At 36.4% G+C, this 6,498-nt stretch overlaps 1 long non-coding RNA gene across 1 annotated transcript; it reads left to right on the top strand.

The window, feature by feature from the left end:
- Nucleotides 1-3,307: 3,307 nt before the first annotated feature.
- Nucleotides 3,308-3,999, top strand: LOC109516793 (uncharacterized). Its single transcript, XR_002168416.1, has 2 exons — nucleotides 3,308-3,342; nucleotides 3,524-3,999. It is a non-coding gene; the product is annotated as an uncharacterized LOC109516793 (long non-coding RNA).
- The last annotated feature ends 2,499 nt before the right edge of the window (nucleotides 4,000-6,498 follow it).

The following is a 6,498-nucleotide window of genomic DNA, read 5'->3' as shown; positions in this document are numbered from 1 at the left end:
AGAACCAAAGAAGCTGAAACAAAATATAAGACTTATAAAAACAAATTCGTAAACATTATAAGAACCAGCAAGAGAGACCATTTTCATACATTATTAGAGCAAAATAAAAGCAACACTCAAGAAATATTGAATATCTTAAATCATGTAATTTCAAATAGCTCTAATAAAGTAGATGATCCGGAGTACTTTGTGAAAGATAAAAATACCATTATTGAGGAAACTGCACAAAGAGCAAAGGAATTTAATGAATATTTTGTTAATATCGGTAGCAACTTAGCAAAACAAATTCCTGATCTAATAAATTCTTTTGAAATAGATAAATACATAGAAAAAAATTCTTCCACAATGTTTCTTACTGCTGTGAATCAAAATGAAATATGAAATGTTGTAAAATCATATAAAAGTCAACTGACTGTTTTAATATTGATATGACAATAGTAAAACAGATTATAGAATTTGTAGTGCGACCTTTTGCATACATATGCAACCTGTCATTTAAAGCCGGTGTTTTTCCATCAAAAATGAAAATAGCTAAAGTCAATCCAATTTTTAAAAGTGGAGAAAGACAATTCTTTACAAATTATAGACCAATATCACTGCTACCACAATTTTCAAAAATATTAGAAAAATTATTTTCTCGCAGACTTGACAACTTCATAAATAAACACGGGCTGTTAGGTGAAAACCAATATGGCTTCAGGGAAAAACGGACCACCTTAATGGCAGTAATGGAGTTTGTGGAAGCAATAACAACTAATATAGACAATAAAGAATTCACGGTTGGGATTTTTCTAGATCTAAAAAAAGCTTTTGATACAATAGATCATACCATATTATTGAATAAATTAGAGAGATATGGTATCAGAGGCATAGCATATAAATGGATTGAAAGTTATTTAAAAAACAGATATCAGTATGTGCAGTTCAATAACAAAAAATCCAACTCACTGAAGATTACCCATGGAGTACCACAGGGATCAGTGCTTGGACCAAAACTATTCATTCTATATATAAATGACATCTGCAGTGTTTCAAAAATATTCAAATGTGTCCTATTCGCCGATGACACAACAGTCTACTGCTCTGGAAAAAATATGGAACAACTCCTGAAAACTGTGGAAAATGAATTAACCAAACTAAATAACTGGTTCGACAGAAATAAACTATCTTTAAATTTAACAAAAACTAAGTTAGTTGTTTTCAGCACGAGACCAATTAAAGACCAAGTTAAAATAAAGATAAGTTCAATTGAAATAGAACGAGTTAATGAAAATGATTTTCTTGGACTAGTAATAGATACTAAACTATTCTGGAAGCCACATACAGATAACGTTAAAATAAAAATATCCAAGACTATCGGGATACTCCACAAAACTAAGGATGTGTTGAATAAGAGTTCCTTGTACACATTATATTACTCATTATTACTCCCATATATGACCTACTGTGTGGAAATATGGGGTAACGCCTGTAAATCAAACACACTCCCTGTCTTAAAACTACAGAAAAAAGCAATCAGAATAATCAATTGGTCTAAATATATCGAACCCACAAATCCACTATTCATCAAATTAAACACAATGAAATTCTATGACCAGGTTGACTTGACTTCAAAATCGGCCAATTAATGTATAAAGCACATAACAATCTCTTTTGCCAAAATATCCAGAAGCTTTTTGAAATTAGAGATAGTTGTTATAATCTAAGAGGTATTAATCAATACAAAAAATCCAGAACAAGAACAAACATCAAGCAAAGGTGTGTATCAGTAATAGGAGTCAATCTGTGGAATAAGCTTGAGACGGATCTGAAAATGAGTAAATCGCTGGACGAGTTCAAAAACAAATTGAAAAGATTCGTACAAAAAAACTACATAAATCAAAGTTAAGAAGATAAATTTTATATACCGGTACTTATAAAATATAGTAACAACGGATTGTTCTTGTTTTGGATTTTTTAACAACTTATTGAATGTATTCAAGAAATGCAGTATTTATAATGAATATGAGACATTTGATATAAAAAGTAGAAAGAACAATTTTGTATGAATATGTATGTGTATGTATGTATGTATATATGTATGTATGTATATATATATGTGTATATGTATGTGTGTGTGTATGTGGATGTATATATATATAAATAAACCGAAAGGTGTATAAATAGATAAGTATATATAAATAAACCGAAAGGTGTATAAATAGATAAGTACAGTACACATAAGGGTAAAAGTATTTGATGACATGTAGATTTCTTCCTTTTCTTTGGGATTGAAAAACGATCAATACACATTCTTACACAACAAGGGGTAGGACTAGATAAGTTGTACACGTCATCCTACTCCTTTGAGCATATAACTGTGACGATGTTTGTTTTACTTACTTTTATTTTTTCCTTTTATGACTTTTGTTTGCATTTTGTCAATCTGTTATTGTATGTTCTATATATGTTCAATAAACAATACAATACAATACAATACAATACAATAAAGAATGCCAAGGAAATTTGTATAACGTCAGAACATTTAAATTATAATTGAAAATCATTATGTAAACAATGCTCTCATCACTATTTTGTGTTAATGACAGATGTCATTATGTCATTTCTTTCAGCGCCAAACAAAAATACCACCTGAATATGCATGTAATCAGACTTTTTACACCCGAAACAACCTTACAAGCTCTGGATGACATGGTTTTAAGTGCTACAGTCGTTTTCTCCAGTCCATGCAGTGGACAAAACGTTGAAAAGCACTTCAAAAACTTGCAGCTCCTGATGCAGGACAAACAGCCTTTTGAGGAAAACCTAGAAAGTGAAGGACTTCTTGAAGAGATAGACTCCTTTTTTATTTGCGCTTACACGGCTATAAAATGTAACTGTCAATTCATGCACATTTTGATTGAATGCCACTAATGAACAATTCCTAAAAACATTGGCCTTTTGCAATCATAATGTAATGTTTCATCTGATGTCCTTTGATAACTTTCTTTTAATTAATATGATTTTAATTCCAAATGAGATTTGTTTGGGGTAATTTATCTTAATAATAAATAACGTCTATAATATTTAGGACATCCAAGGAAAAAACAGTTTTGCAAAGCATGTCAGCCGATTAATTGCCAAAAGCTCCTTTTGATTAAGATGGCCAGACCAACGTGTATTATGGTGAAGGACTTATTCATTACTTGTGTCGATACATCCTACGCTATGCTGCACTGTGGTCTGCTATGATGCTTGGTTGGTGAACACACACAAACACATGTGCGCACACACACAATTACACACACAAGTGGAAATACATACTTATATATACAGTGCTGTTCAAAATAATAGCAGTGCAATGTGACTCACCAGAATATCCCTGGTTTTTAGTATATTTCTTATTGTTACATGCCAGACAAGGTACCAGTCGGTGCAGTAGATTCTCAGAAAACAAACAAGACCCAGCATTCATAATAGGCACGCTCCGAAGGCTGTGCAATTGGGCAAATAGTTCAAAGGGGTGTGTTCAAAAAAATAGCAGTGTGGCAACCAATCTCTGAGTTCATCAATTTTGGGGAAGAAAGAAAAAAACAAAAACAGGTGTGAATCAGGTGGCGCCTATTTAAGGATGACGAAGCCAGCACAGGTTGAACATGCATTTGAGGAAAATGGGTCGTTCAAGACACTGTTCCAAAGAACGGCGTTCTTTGATTAAAAAGTTGATTGGAGAGGGAAGAACCTATTAAGAGGTGCAAAAATGTGTTGGCTGTTCAGCTAAAATGATCTCCAATGCCTTAAAATGGGTAGAAAAACCAGAGACACGTGGAAGAAAACGGAAGACAACTATTAAAATGGACCGGAGAATAACCAGAATGGTAAAGGCTCAGCCAATGATCAGCTCCAGGATGATCAAACACAGTCTGCAGTTACCTCTAACTGCTGTGACAGTTAGAAGACGTCTTTGTGAAGCAAATTTATTTTCAAGAATCCCACGCAAAGTCCCTCTGTTACAAAAAAGGCATGTGCAGAAGAGGTTACAATTCGCCAAAGAACACATCAACTGGCCTAAAGAAAAATGGAGGAACATTTTGTGGACTGATGAAAGTAAAATTGTCCTTTTTGGGTCCAGGGGCCACAGACCGTGTGTGAGACGACCCTCAAACTCTGAATTCAAACCTCAGTACACATTGAAGACAATGAAGCATGATGGTGCAAGTATCATGGTCTGGGCATGTTTCTCCTCCTCTGGTGTTGGGCCCATTTATCGCATACCAGGGATCGTGGATCAGTTTGTGTATGTCAAGATACTTGAAGAGGTTATGTTGCCTTATGCTGAAGAGGACATGCCCTTGAAATGGGTGTTTCAACAAGACAATGACCCCAAACACACCAGTAGACGAGCAAAGTCTTGGTTCCAAACCAATAAAATTAATGTTATGGAGTGGCCAGCCCAATCCCCAAATCTCAACCCAATCGAGAACTTGTGGGGTGATATCAAAAATGCTGTTTGTGAAGCAAAACCAAGAAATGTAAATGAATTGTGGAATGTTGTTAAGCAATCATGGAGTGAAATAACAACTGAAAGGTTCCACAAGTTGATTGACTCCATGCCACACAGATGTGAAGCAGTTATAAAAAACTGTGGTCATACAACTAAACATTCGGATTGCTAAATCCTACCTTTTTTTGTGGAAATACAAAATAGTTTTGAGTTTGTACAGTTAACAGCAGACACTGCTATTTTTTTTAACACACCCCTTTGAACTATTTGCGCAATTGCACAGCCTTTGGCGCGTGCCTATTATGAATGCTGGGTCTTGTTTGTTTTCTGAGAATCTACTGCACCTACTGGTAACTTGTCTGGCATGTAACAATAAAAAATATACTAAAAACCAGGGATATTCTGGTTAGTCACATTGCACTGCTATTATTTTGGACAGCATTGTAGGTATATATACCGTAAATTTCGAATTACAAGCCGCTACTTTTTTTCCACACTTCCAATACTGCGGCGTGTAATATGAAGCGGCTTTTTAATTTTTTTTTTTCCATCGCGGGAAAAACATGGACCAATAAAATGAATGGGTCTTTCACTGAGGTCCAATGAGATTGTATGACTAATCACAACTTCCGCTCTTTTTGCCATAGCGGGGGGAATGTGTTACTCGGCAACAGTCGACCAATAAAATGAATGAGTAGTACACAGGCGTCCAATGAAATTGTATGATTACGGGTAATCACAACTTCCTTATTTCAGTCTATCTTCTAACCCTGATCTCAACATGGAGAACACGAGACGAAAAGCATATGATGCAGCTATTAAACTAAAAGCGATCACTCTGGCAGTTAAAGAAGGAAATCGAGCTGCTGTGCCCACAAGGCGTAGAAAAAAAAGTAGTGTGTTTCCAGTAACCCGACCGACCGAGAATTTCTACGTCGAAAAAAAAACTTGATGGTTGGCATTTTTTTCAAACAACCCTCTCCATTTTTGTGTAGAGGGTTTACATCGGTGCAAACTCTCGCTATATTCACGTTGAACGCGTGCGTCGTTTGCCCTGTCGTCTGTCAACAACATTGACACATGGCGGCGGCTGCAATCTCCGACGACAGTTTAAACTGAATTTTTTGTGTTACAGTCGCGTGCTCGCACCGTAATGTTAAGAAAATAGCATCCATTGATGTATCGAAAAAATAAAGCGAACTATTTGATGAACACCATGGGCCAAGTTAAAACCGAGGGCGGAGGAGGATGGCGGAGGAGGATGGCGGAGGCGGCGCGCCCCGGTACCCCGAGTCCGGAGCCGCGCAGCGGTGGGTTCAATGTCTTCTTGTTTTATGGTTATGTTGTTTAAATTTTTGATAGGAAAAAAAAAAATTAAACAAAAAAAAAAAACTTTGTCCGACCTACCGACCCTATGCTGAAATGTATTGTTGCCGGAAACACAATATTTTTTTGTTTAGCCTAATTGAAGATTGCGAGCCCTTCAGTTTTGTGGAGGACACAGGGTTCAGGAAGCTTATACAAGCTTTCGACCCTACATATGTTCTCCCCACCAGGCAGGTGTGTATGAGAGCACATGAATCATTATTCCCCATTGCCCCATAACTGCTCTTCCAATAGTGTTCTTTCTCCTTTCCTTTAGACTTTGAAAGCCATGGTGGAGGAGAGGTACCAGTAGGCAAAGGAGAAGACCTAATCTTGGCATAGACGATTCGATGGTGCGAAGGTGGAGGCTCCGGCAAGAACTGAGCCAGTGTAAAAAGACAACCAACGCTTTTAAAGGTTTTAAAAGTGGGCCGTCGTGGTGTGATAGATTCATGAAATGGAAGCCTGTCTATTCGGGCACGCACGACGTTGTGTCAGCAGCTCCCTCCCAATTACGAGGACAAACTTGCTTCGTTCCACACATTCACACAAAGATAGCGGAGAATTCCATCAGCCCAGATGAAATAATAAATATGGACGAAGACCGTCTGACATTTGATTTGCCTCTCACTCGGACTGTAAATAAAAAA

Source organism: Hippocampus comes, unplaced genomic scaffold (assembly GCF_001891065.2).
Source record: "Hippocampus comes isolate QL1 unplaced genomic scaffold, H_comes_QL1_v1.1 scaffold355, whole genome shotgun sequence".
NCBI classification, from domain to species: Eukaryota; Metazoa; Chordata; class Actinopteri; order Syngnathiformes; family Syngnathidae; genus Hippocampus; species Hippocampus comes.
The sequence above is the reverse complement of the archived record's forward strand: the minus strand, read 5'-3'. Positions and strand labels throughout refer to the sequence as shown.